Source organism: Numenius arquata, chromosome 6 (genome assembly GCF_964106895.1).
Source record: "Numenius arquata chromosome 6, bNumArq3.hap1.1, whole genome shotgun sequence".
NCBI classification, from domain to species: Eukaryota; Metazoa; Chordata; class Aves; order Charadriiformes; family Scolopacidae; genus Numenius; species Numenius arquata.
In genome coordinates, this window is record NC_133581.1 from 39,329,420 (window position 1) to 39,342,811 (window position 13,392).

General features: G+C 47.1%; 1 protein-coding gene across 1 annotated transcript in view; it reads left to right on the forward strand.

Moving 5' to 3' along the window:
- TSPAN18 (tetraspanin 18) overlaps positions 1 to 13,392 on the forward strand; it is a 131,661-nt gene that overhangs the window by 64,399 nt on the left and 53,870 nt on the right. Inside the window, exon 2 of the mRNA XM_074149116.1 lies at positions 9,082 to 9,212. The gene's annotated coding sequence lies outside the window, so the exon portion shown is untranslated. The remainder of the gene's footprint in view (positions 1 to 9,081; positions 9,213 to 13,392) is intronic.

A 13,392-nucleotide genomic window follows, 5' to 3' on the forward strand; every position in this document is an offset into this window, starting at 1 on the left:
GTGGTTGAGTCACCATCCCTGGATGTGTTTAAGAGTCGTTTAGATGTGGTGTTGGGGGATATGATATAGGGCAGAACTTTGTAGTGTAGGGTAGATGGTTGGACTCGATGATCCCAAGGGTCTCTTCCAACCTGGATGATTCTATGATTCTATGAAAAAGGGGACATGCCTTAGTAGTGAAACCAAAAAAGCACCACCGTGAGAAAATACCTGCAAGAAATAGCCGCCTTCTCCCTAGTCTCAATCCGTTCTGATGTACTATAATTTTGCTGAACGCCACGCAGTACAAAATGGATTTAAGGTGCTTGTACAACTGAGCCTTAGCTAAGGAAAAAAAAAAAAATTACCTCATCTCTGCAGTTCTACAACGGGCTAGAATTGCTAGTACATGTACTGGTAGTTATGCTTCCTTTGGACCATTGAAAAGTTTCAACCATTTTTACATTGCATTCCAGAAAAAAAGTCTGTTAGATTTGCTCTTTCCTGAAGGACTGGTGATCAGAAGGTTGTTTTTTGGTTTTTTTTTATGTACAGGGAGTAGGAGGTAAAAAGAAAAACACTCTTAAAAATATCACAATTTTCTATTTTTATTTTCTGGGAGAAGGAGAAAAGAATGCACGTATCCCTTTGCCTGGGGCTAACTTGGAGTTCTTCCTTACCTTCTGCTGCTGTTTGGCTGTTGGGCTGACTCTGTACGTTCTTCATCCCTTCCAGTCACTGGTTTTCTGTGATGAATAGGTGCCTTTCTGTTGCGCAGACAGGGTAGACCCTTTTGAGGCCTTTAAGATTTATGTTGTTAACAGCATTTACATTCTGCCATCTGATTCTTGGTGTTTGAAAATCTAGTATCTATTTCTGTAGGGCTCAGCTCTTCCTCTACTGCAGTTTTCTCCCATGAACAGCTCTACTGCACAATGACAGTGTAATTTCCAGCCAAGTCAGATAAACTGTACTTCCATGTGTGGCTTGTGGTTTTGGTGGCTGGCACATTGCAATAGTCTTCTCACTGATATCTTCAGAGCTACTCTAATTTGACTGACTTGGACAGGAGTTGTATTTGCGCTGTACTCTTCTATGGTAGCCTTTACCCAAAGGTTAAGTTCAGTAATTCGCAGAAATCAAATCTTTATGGTGGTTTATTTGCACCTATGGACAGCCGGAGCCACCTCAGATTCTATGAAGGTGGCAATTAAGAAGAGCAGAAGGTTGGACACTGAGTGACAGAGGCTGGGGTTGGCAAGGAGACCTGACCTGCTCAGTGGGGAGAATAAAGAAGGATATGAGGGGAGAGGGTGATTTCTTCCAGGTCTTGGAAAATCATCTTTCTTTTCTGAAAATGCTCAGAGGGCTGGAGCACCTCTCCTATGAAGACAGGCTGAGAGAGTTGAGGTTGTTCAGCCTGGAGAAGAGAAGGCTCCGAGGAGACCTTGTAACAGCCTTCCAGTACCTGAAGGGGCTACAGGAAAGATGGGGGGGAACTCTATCAGTTCTAAATGGAAAGAGGAGAGATTTAGATTAGATACTAGAAAGCAATTCTTTCCTGTGAGGGTGGTGACACCCTGGCCCATGTTGCCCAGAGAAGCTGTGTCTGCCCCATCCCTGGAGGTGTTCAAGGCCAGGCTGGATGGGGCTTTGAGCAACCTGCTCTAGTGGAGGTGTCCCTGCCCATGGCAACGGGATTGGAACTGGATGATCTTTAAGGTTCCTTCCAACTCAAACCATTCTGTGATTCTCTTTGTAGTTAGCAATCTGATGTCATGGGCTGATCACAAGATTCGTTAGTCTGAAGGGTCGAAACCTTTGAGCCATTCGCTAGAGGTTTGGAACAGGATGAAAATGCCAAGGCACAGAGTATGCAATAGCTTTGTTACTGTGGGAGGATTTAGGCAGAGTTGTAGGTACTGGAATGGAATTTTGCAAGCTTTTACTCTTCATTTCAAGAGGATAATGGAACAGCATTGCATATCCTTTTCCATAACTGGCTGTGGCTTTCTCCTTGGCCTTTACCATTTGATTATTGGTTTTTGTGTGCTTTTTCCTCTGCTAAGTCCTTTAAAATTATTGTGCCTTTCAAGAAAAACAATCAGGTCTTAAGAGGCATTTTTTGGGGGCCGAGGAGAATCTGGAGTTTGTTTAAAGAAAGGGGATCTGAAGAAGATAAAGCAGAGATATCAGCTATGCAGAAATAATGATGCATTCCAAAAGAGAATCGAAGAGCCGTACAACTCCATGAAACGCACCGCTCTATATTAGCTTTTTCACTGAGAAGTCTTTTGAAGGACCAGAATCACACATACATGTATTATAACAAGAAAGAAAAAAGTTGAAAAACAGTTGGATTAACCGTTGTAGTTTATGCACTGCAGCTATTTCAAACCCAAGAGGAACTAAGGGAGTAGCAGTTCTTGTTCAAAGATGATGTTCAACGGCTGGAAATTGCTATTAATAATGCAAATACTTCTGTTAGGCAACCTGCTTCTTCAGAGTAGGTAATTTAATCCTATTGCTCAGGAAGTGCCATTGATAGGGTTTTTTCCCAATAGGTTTAGGCCACGGAGGGCATTTGGATTAATGAGAGGCAGAGACGGTGGGAAAGTACTCCATTATCCTTAGCCTTTGGTAAGCCTGGGTAATTAGTGACACCTTTGCAAGAAGTATCTTTCATTTCAGTGTAATTGCAAAATAATTGTCTCATCTGGTAGGGGTATCATCTGTGTTGATTAATAACACACAGGTAACGTATGAAACATCTGCTTCAGAATTAAAGGGAGGGAACTGGCCTCTCTGGGGCAATTTTTGGGTGCCAGCTGAGAATTCCTTGGGCTCCTTTACATCAGAATCCTTAAGCCTCCTCCCTCGGAAAATGAGAAGCACACGAATAGTTTTTGGATTTTGATTTTGAGGATGAACTTTACAAAGTGTAAAAGAAATTACTTTCAAGGAAAGACATTTCCCTTTCTCGTTAAAGGGAAAACCAGTGATCTCCATACTGAAGGAACAGGCAATAGGCTCAAGACTGAGGATGTTCTCTTCCCATTTCTGTCACTGCCTTCCTGTCTGATCTTTACCGCCAGTATCTCTCTGGATTTCTATTCCCATCTGTAACAAGGGAAATATTAGTATTTCCTTTTTTTTTTTTTCCTGCTTTTTTTTGTGTTTAGGCAGCAAGCTCAGCAGGGGGCTCTTTCATGCTGTGTGCAGTAAAAGGCTTGGTTCTGCGGTGCCTTGTGGGACTCTTGCGATATGAGTAGTAACAAAGAGGCAGGAAGATGTCCAAAGGTGTGCTTTTGGAAAAGTGGCCAGTAGTTTACTTCTTTCTTTCTTTTTTGGGGGGGGGTGGGGGCAAATTCCTTTGCCTTAGAAGCCAGGGAAGTTAGTGTATTCCTGAAATGTAGCTTGTAGTAGCTTGGCCCAGTTGAGTGTGATGCTCAGTAGGCTCCATGGGTTCTTTGGGGTAGCAATCCCTTGTTGCAGTTGTTGCCATGAATGCATCACTGCTTGCCATGCTTGGCCCCAAATCAGGTCATTTTCCCATTGCAGGGAATAGGAAGTAATCTACATTGTTTTGTTAGAACTGAGTAGTACTTGTGAGTGTTAAGGGTTAAGCAACCAGTGTTGTTGATGGGGAATTTAGCAGGGTAAAGGAGGTGGACATGGTCAGTGTCCGATCATCTCATTTGATGTGCACCTAGACATGTGTGAACCTCATGAAGTTCCACCAGGCCAAGTGCAAGGTCCTGCACCTGGGTCACGGCAATCCCAGACACAAATACGGCTTGGGCAGAGAATGGATTGAGAGCAGCCCTGAGGGGAAGGAATTGGGCGTGTTGGTGGATGAGAAGCTCAACATGAGCTGGCAATGTGGGCTGGCAGCCCAGAAAGCCCTCTGCATCCTGGGCTGCATCCCCAGCAGCGTGGCCAGCAGGGCGAGGGGGGATTCTGCCCCTCTGCTCCGCTCTGGTGAGACCCCACCTGGAGCACTGTGTGCAGCTCTGGAGTCCTCAGCACAGGAAGGACATGGACCTGTTGGAACAGGTCCAGAGGAGGCCACGAAGATGCTCAGAGGGGTGGAGCCCCTCTGCTGTGAGGACAGGCTGAGAGAGTTGGGGTTGTTCAGCCTGGAGAAAAGAAGGCTCCAGGGAGACCTTGGAGCCCCTTCCAGTCCCTAAAGGGGCTCCAGGAGAGATGGGGAGGGACTCTCGATCAGGGGGTGGAGCGATATGACAACAGGTAATGGTTTTAAACTGAAGGAGGGGAGATTTAGATGAGATATCAGGAAGCAATTCTTTGCTGTGAGGGTGGTGAGACCCTGGCCCAGGTTGCCCAGAGAAGCTGTGGCTGCCCCATCCCTGGAGGGGTTCAAGGCCAGGCTGGATGGGGCTTTGAGCAACCTGGTCTGGTGGGAGGTGTCCCTGCCCAGGGCAGGTGGGTTGGAACTGGATGGTCTTTAAGGTCCCTTCCAACCTGAACCATTCTATGTGCTGGCTGTTCACGTTCACCACAGCATGCTGAATAAATCTCTCTCTCTCACACACACTTATATATATAAACACAGGTTTCAGGGGTGCGTCAGGTCAACCTGGGCTATTGGATGTTGTGACCTACAGTCCTCCCTGGGCATAATTTCTGTGGGAAGAAGTTACTCTGCTAGACAGGTATGCACCTTTCATTTTCAGGCATGGCGGCGATACTGTTTTCAGCTGGGCAAACTGTGGTTTGCCCAGAGTCTGGTCTGTAACTGGAGCTGCATCTGCCACTCCTGGGAATGCCAAGCCTCGCATCCGATCTGGAATGCCAATGAGCCCCTATAAAGCTGTTAATGTCTGTGTGAGGTTTTTTTAGTCCTCATTACCGACCTGATAGGAAGATAATTCCTCAGCTGCTGTTCCAACCTGTGGGATTTTACCCACTTAATTAATTTTCTTTCTTGTTAAAGGAGAGATCTCTTTTTATGTATGAGGAGCTGGGCTCGACTTGCTTTTGAGGGCCTCTTCTCATGTCTTTATCAAAGGTACAAGAGGCCCCAGAAGTTGGGGGGTGAAGCCCCTGGGGGCAGCGTGCCCGCGGAGGCCAGGCTTCGAAGCCTTGCCTTGTGTCCCTTCCAACCCCTGCAATTCTGTGGGACTCTCTGATTCCCTGCAGAGGGCAAGCTCCTGGAGGGGACCCAACCCCACACAGCGGAGGGGACCCTGCTACAAGGAGGGCTACAAAGATGATGAGGGGCCTGGAGCACCTCTCTTACGAGGAGAGGCTGAGGGACTTGGGTCTGTTCAGTCTGGAGAAGAGAAGACTGAGGGGGGATCTGATCAATGCTTATAAATACTTAAAGGGTGGGTGTCAGGAGGATGGGGCCAGTCTTTTTTCAGTGGTGCCCAGGGACAGGACAGGAGGAAATGGGCACAAACTTGAATATAAGTTCCACCTAACCATGAGGAGGAACTTCTTCACTTTGAGGGTGGCAGAGCCCTGGAAGAGGCTGCCCAGAGAGGTGGTGGAGTCTCCTTCTCTGGAGACATTCAAACTCCACCTGGACAAGTTCCTGTGCAACCTGCTCTGGGTGGACCTGCTTTGGCAGGGGGGTTGGACTAGATGATCTCCAGAGGTCCTTCCAACCCCATATCGTTCTCTGATTCCGATTCCTTTCCCCGCTCCCCGCCTTTTGCCACCCCTGGGTGGTAAAAGGGAAGCTTGTGGCGGGTCCGAAGGATAACAAACTGCCTGCTGAGAGTTAAGAATGCCAGCCTACGCCACCCTCCCCAGCCCTTTCGGTGTGTCAGCGAGCTGTCTGTGTAAACAAATACACATATCAAACAATAAGCAGATGCCTTTTTAACACGCGCTATTTCAGGCTAAGATACGCCTTTCTGGTGCGGCTTGTCGCGGCGTCTGTCAGGCTAATGCCAGCTCCGCAGCCCCCTTTCCGTTGTGTTTAACGCACGAAGATTTGTGTTGTGGTAAAAGTGTAAAAAATGACGAGGAATTGGCTTCTTTTACATCTGTTTTGGTGTTACTTGTGATGTATAAAATGTTAAATGGGAGGGCTGTTTTCCTCCCCACGGCTGCGTCGGGATGTAGAGCAAACTCTTGTTCCTTAACGCTTGATTAAGTGGCTTTATACGAGTGTGTGTGTGATTTGTTGAAGTATACAAGGAGGAAAACAGAAGGCATTTGCAAAGTATACCACTGTGGGGGCCCCCAAAGCAAACAAACATTGAAGTGGGAAGGAAGCTGTGATGAGGGTTGGATTTAAAATAAAAATTAAAAAAAAAAAAAGGCAGCTTAATTCCAGCAGAGTCTCTTGTACCCCATAAATCGAAGTGAACTCCGGAGCCCTGAGGGTGTATCTTGGTGCACTAGGTTGTGGAAGGGGCACCCGTGAGCTGCTGGGCTGGGTCAGATCTTCTCTAACCCAGGGTCTGGTCTCTGGAGCCGGCAGCGATGGGAGACAATGTGAGACCAGGGCAGTGACCAGGAGAAATTCCACGTTAAACTTTTCTTTATTTTTGTTTTCATATTGAAAATATATTGAGCTCAAGTGACCCACAGTCTGCTGGCTTTAGTGATGCTGCCATCCCTTTCCACCAGGCTCGGAGAAGGTGCCAGGGTTTTATTGTCTTTATTCACGTTTCCCACCTGCTCCTGCTTTTGATCTAGCCAGATATAAAGGAATCACTTTTTTAAAAAAAAAAAAAGAAAAATCAGACTCTTTATGCAGGCCACAAGTCTTAAAGGCAGCTTTCTATCAGGCTTTTCTGAGCTCTGTTGAGAGAAAGGAGAATATTCCCGCTGCTCGAGACACTCTGAATTGGATTAGATACAAACAAAGCAGGGGAGAAGGGAGAGGCACAATCCTCCACCGGAGAGGAGGATTTAGATGACCTGAGATATCTTCTGTTTCTTAATGTTCCTTGAAGAGAGGTGATTGAAATCTCTCATCCGAGCAAGTACGCGCAGAAGGCAAAATACAATATTAGTGACCCTAAATATATTAGAGCGCTCAGCTTCTGATCACAGTGCTACCTCAGCTGGAATAGTAATGAGGAATGAATGGGTTTTGCCTGTACGGACAATACTGTTCTTCCGTAATGGAAGGGGAAAATTGATACTAAAAATGCCATTGAATCAAATTTTTGATGTGTCTCAGTACACCTGCCTGTGACACTTCCCATCTTGTGGTTTCAGGGCACTTCACAAACCTGAATAAATTAATTTATTTTTTTTTTCCCCTCCCTGTCTCCAAAGGCTGGGAGTACTATCCAATGCTGTATGTCTGAAGGGACTAGGACTAGGTTTCTGTTGGGCAGCAGACGCTTTGTCCTGTGCAGAAGTATATGGACATAGGCATTTTCTACATGCGAGCCCTCACACCCATCAAATACTTCCCCATTAAAGCAACCGGGATGTGATGTGTGTATTTGAAATGCCAGGCTGTGCAGGGAAGAGGCTTGTCAACAAACAGCCACAGGAGGAGGAAGCTGAGCTGAAGGTGTCCAAGTCCACCAGAGACATGGGCAAGGAGGACATCTGCCTGGGCACCTGTTTGGTGGTCCGCTGCTCTGCTCACTAGACCATGCTGCTCCTCTAGGGCCCATAAGATGAACGACCAGGGTGCAGAGAGCTCCTTGGGGGGTGTTTCGGGCTGGACACAGTGCTCTGTGTCCCACTGAGCCTTCTCCCTTCTCCTGGGGGAGATGAGAAATAGTGCTTCCGTGGAGGGGAACGGGGGGCTGCTGATGGAGGGCTGATAGCCACCCGCATGGCAGGAATTTCCTTCCACGTGCTCTGGTGTGACATTAGCACTTCCCAGCTGGCTCCTTGGAGGCTTTGTAATCTACTGGATTGATAAATAAATGCTAGTTTAGCTCAGTATGGTCGTCTTCTCCAGAGAGCATGACAGAGAAGGTAAGCTTGAGATGTCCGGCTGCAGTCCTGTCTTGGTGTCTTACTGCTGGGTGGAGCTGCTGTGAAAGGACCTTCTCTCCCGGCTTGTCACCTTGGCCCTGGAGGAGTTACTGAGTGCGGTGATCTAGGGGGGGCACTGATGCTCCCCGGTGCTGGTGTGGACAGCTGGCCTTGGCTTTGGGATGCTGGAGGGGCTGGGCAGGGTTTTGGCTTCAAAGGAGAGCAAAGCAGGAAGGTAGATGGGGAAGGAGAGAAGTAATGCTGTGAAATGGATTTGTGTGGCGCCAGCTTCATATCTGAATTGGAGCTGTCAGGGAGAACAAGATCCAGACTCGGTGCTGTTCTCCAGAGAGAAGCCGTTGCAGAGCAGTTGCTCCACCTCTCTGCCCCAGGTCTGGCTGACTTCTGCTGACAAGATCTGGCATGATCTCTCCTCTTTTCCCACCGGTCTTTCCTGCCTTCCTCCAGGCTCTGATTTACCTTCTTTCGCTTGCTTATTGCCTTCCCCACCTGAGCATCTCCCAACGAACCCTTCTCCTCCTGGCTCTCTGACAGTATCTTCGTCCCACCCTTACCTGCCTCTGGGCTCCATCACCTTGCCCTCTTTCATCCTCAGTCTTTTCCGGCTCCTTCCGTTCAGCGCGCAGTTGTGCTCTTAACAGCTGTCCAGTAAGTGAAGATGCATATTTGTTACATATACTACATGTATGCATGTCTTAACATTTAACTACCTTTGGTTTTTAACCCACTGCTCTGTCCTTCTGTTCCAGGACTTGCCTTTGGGGGATTCACAGCATCTTCTCCTGGTGTTCCCGTCCTCCCCTGTTTCCCTGGAGGCTCACGGGGGAGCAGGAGGGGAAGATGCAGAGCAACTCTGTTGCTTCTCTCTTATTCTTCTGGAAATAGTCCTGTTCCTCCTCCTGCTTCCTGGTTAAAAGCCCTTTTCTGGACAGTGTAAACGGACTGGAAAGTAAGGAGGAAATTTTGCCTTCAGTCCACACCTTGCCAGAGACTTTGGGGTCTCTGCCAGATGCTTCCCCCTCACCTCCTTCAGGTGTGCAAGAAAGGGTTCATCTTCACCTAAATGGGAAGAAGTGAGCAAAATAAGGTCATGGTCTTCTCCTCAGGCCCAGTATGGAGGTGTGTGTCTCACGTATTTGTCACTGCTGTTTGTGACAGGTTGTCCAGCCTGGATCCCGGTGCTGGGGACCTGAAGCAAGGACCCTGACTGATGCATGTCGAGTACGACCTGACTTCTTGAGGAGAAGGAGGATTTCTCCGAAGGCCTGTCCCCTCAAAGCAGGACGCAGGTAAGGCTGTCAGCCCTCGTGATGCTGAGGTTCTGCTGCTGCTGGGCTCTGGCCTCCCTGCAGAGGACGCTCAGCAGAGGATTTTTTTTTTTTTTGCCATTCCTTTGGCTCAAGAGGGGCTTTGTCGCCTCTGCCTGCCATATCTCTAGGGGTGAAGCCTTACATCGTGTTTACAGCACGGGGAATGTTTTTTCGGCAAAAATGTACTTTCAGAGGATCAAGACTGCTCATATAGTTGAGATAAATATAGGCTGAAAGTGTGGGAGGAATATGCTGAAAAAAGAGAAAATGTTACATATAAGGTATTAATAGAGCAATACTTTGACTTCTTGTTCTAAAATAATTTTACATTGAAAACTACCTTTATTGAAACAGGTTTTTAAGAAAAAGAAGAAAGAAGTGTGGGGGGGAGGAGGGGTTAAGTAAGAAATTAATTAAATCATTTCATTTTTAACTGCTCAAGATATTTCAGGTCATCCAAAAGTAAAAACAAAACCAAAACCAAACAGACAGAAAAGCCCTGCGGTTCTAATCGCAATGACTCATAGAAACCAGATCTAGAAGAGGTGAGGCCCTTTAGTCCAAACCCTTAATCCCCTACTAGTATGTAACATCATTCCCAGCAGCATCTACCAGTCCTGTTTTAAATGATAGGATTTTTCCCTTGTCCCCCTTGGGATACTATTCCACAGCCTAATAGAATTAATCTGCTTTACTTCTCTTGCCGTCCCTGACCGCAGCAGATGCAATTAGTAGTAGGCGGTGGAAGGACTCTGTTTTCTAGGCTGTATTATGAAGGCTTAGGGCTGTGTTGTGTTAAAGCAGACATGGGTTGCAAGCAGGTATGCTTATCTGTCAGTACTCATTACAGCCCTATAAATGTCCCTGAACTGGAGTTCTCAGACTCGCAGGAGCTTTTCTGCAGCAGTAATTCAGGATCTGATAAGGCACAGACTAATGTATTTGAATGCCTGTGAGAGAGACAGATAGTGTGATTGGAAACTGAAGTGAAATGCAAAGTCATACGCTCCTTGTGCTAGAGACGCTCTGAGGCAATTTACTTCTCTGCTTCTGGAGCATTCTCTGACCTCATTTTTTGACGTCTCTCTCGGACAAGTTGGTAGGAAGTGTATGAAATGGCTTTCTGCTGTGTGTGGTGCTGCTGCAGGTACTACTGCCCCTTTCCATCTGTGCATTTCAGACCTGTCTTAGATGAATATTGTGAGCTTCTGCTGATGTTATGAGGCCTGTCTTCTGCTATGAAGACAGGCTGAGAGAGCTGGAGTTGTTCAGCCTGGAGAAGAGAAGGCTCTGGGGAGACCTTAGAGCCCCTTCCAGTCCCTAAAGGGGCTCCAGGAAAGATGGGGAGGGACTCTTGATCGGGGAGTGGAGCCATAGGACAAGGGGGAAGGGTTTTAAACTGAAAGCAGGGAGATTTAGATATTAGGAAGCAATTCTTTGCTGTGAGGGTGGTGAGAGCCTGGCCCAGGTTGCCCAGAGAAGGTGTGGCTGCCCCATCCCTGGAGGGGTTCAAGGCCAGGCTGGATGGGGCTTTGAGCAACCTGGTCTGGTGGGAGGTGTCCCTGCCCAGGGCAGGGGGTTGGGACTCGATGATCTTTAAGGTCCCTTCCAACCCAAACCATTCTGTGTTTCTATGTTTACTGAAAGGCTGCGGTCAAATAACCAGATGAATATAAAGTCAAATAAATTGGAGCTGAAAAATCACAGCTATTCTTATCTAGTCTGTCTCGACACAAAGCGGACCTTCCTTCTGTGACGCTTCACCTGTTTTGCTCCTCAAAATTGGAAAAGTTTTAGTGGTGAGAACTGTTACTCAGTTTCTAAAGCACATGGATGGGTTTTTGACCTGTTTACACCTGGAGACTACAGTGACAGTTGATCTGTACAAACTCTTTGCGTGAGCACTTGGATTTGTCCGCTTCCAAAGTGAGTTAAAAAGCTCATCCTAATACAGAAAGTGACTGCAATGTAATTGCTGTTGGGTGTTTGAATGAGGCTGCAACATGAAGCAGGGCCAGGGGTCCCAAAAAGCTGTGTCCCCTGGCACCAAGGGAAAAGGTTACAGTCCTGTTCCTCCTCCCTCCCACTAAATCCCTGGCTCTAACATGCCATAGCTTTTCTAGAGTATTTCCTCACATAAAAAGCCGAAATATAAACATAGCCACTGTTCCAGTGTTTCATTATCAAGATAAGTTAATTAAGCCTATTAAAATATGACAAGATTGCCTGTTTGTCAGTTCAGAATTTCTTAAACAGTGAAGATTGAGTTGCAGAGCTTTGAGTTCAGTGAGTCCGGGGCTAATTTGCCCGTTGTTTTTAATCAGTGGAAATTCTTTTCCAGCTTGGTGCTTGGCTGCTTCGTGGGGTTTTGTAGCGCACTTTAAAGGCTGGGGAGGTGGGAACCGAAGCGAGGCGTAATGATCCATAGCCCTTTAGATCATCTGCACCTTATGTTCCCTGTCCCTGCTTTGCCAGTCAAGCTTTTATTCCAATGACAGTGTCAGTAAACCCAAGGTGCAGAAAGGTACTGTTTCTCCTCTGCTCTTCCTTTTTTCTTTCCCTGAAAGTTTATCTTGCTGCTCGCTTTTTAAAAGCTCTGCATTAGCTGGGGGGGAGAGGGGTAGGGGGTGAAAGCTGTGAAGTAAAAGGCATGCTTTAAATACAGATGCTGGTGATAGTCCTTTCAAAAGCTGCATTTCTCAAGCTGGGAGCTATTGACCCCTTTCAGTGCAGTCACAAAGAAATCCAAGAGGAAATGGAGGGTGAGGGCCAGCAGGGAATATATATATATAATTTTTTTTCCCCAAGTCGTCTTCTTACTCCCCCCCCCCCGCCAAGCTGGCTATTGTTTGAGACTCCACATGGGATACCAGTTGCCGTATAAGGAAAATGGCATCATGCTACATTCTTTCTAAAAATTGATTTTTTACAGTTGCCTTTTTTTTTTCTTCTTCTTTCTTTCTTGCTGAAAGTTCTTCTGCTTTTGCGGAAGCTCTGGGCAAAAGGAAAGTGGATAGGCTAGGGTATGTGTGTATTCGGTCTTGGTCCCCGCAAAAGGTTTCACTTTGGCTCTGTCATCACAGGTCAGGCAATTAGACAAAGCACCAAGGGTAAATGAGGTTCAGTTTCTATGGCAGGAGCGGAGGATGTTGCTGTGCATTTTCCGGCATCTTGATCAGTAATAATCCTCCTTGTCTTTTGGGTTTTTTTCTTGCTGAAGAGGGCGTTCAGGCAGTGAGACAGAGGCATAGAGTGCTCCTCCGTGTCCCTCTTCACAGTCTACCGTTTATTCAGTGTGTGTTTCCAGCCTCGATGCAATCACATCTGGACTCTACAGGGGGGGTCCTGCCTTTTGCTCCCAGGCTGTTCCCTACCAAACTGTCCCTATTTCAGTGCTTGAAAGTTTCAGAGGCGAAAGAAGAATCTTTTTCCACCAGAATTTTATGATCTGTGATTGAGCGCTGGGACAAAAATGGTGCTGCTGAACTGGGGCTTCCGTTCCTCCCCGTTGCCTGAAAACCTGGTTTATGAAGATGACGCTAATCCTCATCGCACTGTGTTAGATGAGGACAGGGGGTGGCAAAGACCTGACCCTCCCGCTCCCAGCTTGTGCTTTGCTGGTTCCTGATGATGTGCTGAGCGAGTGGTGAGCACCGCTTTGGGCCACCGGCTTCCTCTGCGCTGCTGGATGACCAGGTCCATAGCTGGGGACCACCATACTCCCAACTCTCCCCAAAGGCAGCCAAAAACCCTTGAGCCTGTGGGATGCAAGGCTCACATCACGCCCCAGCTCAGGAAAAGGACTGAAAACACCTCTAAGGTTTGGTTTTTGTTTTTTTTTTTGTTTCCTGGTGCAACCGTCACTTGTTGATGAACTTATTTTGGAAATAAGTCTGAACTCCAAAAAATTGGGCTGCCCAGGGCAGTGGTTGAGGCACCATCCCTGGAGGATTTAAAAGATGGGTTGACATAATGCTTAGAGACACGGTTTAGTGATGGTTTTTTATCAGAGTGAGGTTGCTGGTTGGACTAGATGATCTTAAAGGTCCCTTCCAACCTAGATGATTCTATGATTCTTTGAAATGCCCTTAACAGCTTCTGCAAAGAACGGCTGGAGCAATGTGGGCATAAATAAGGCTGAATCCTCCGGCTCTGGAAA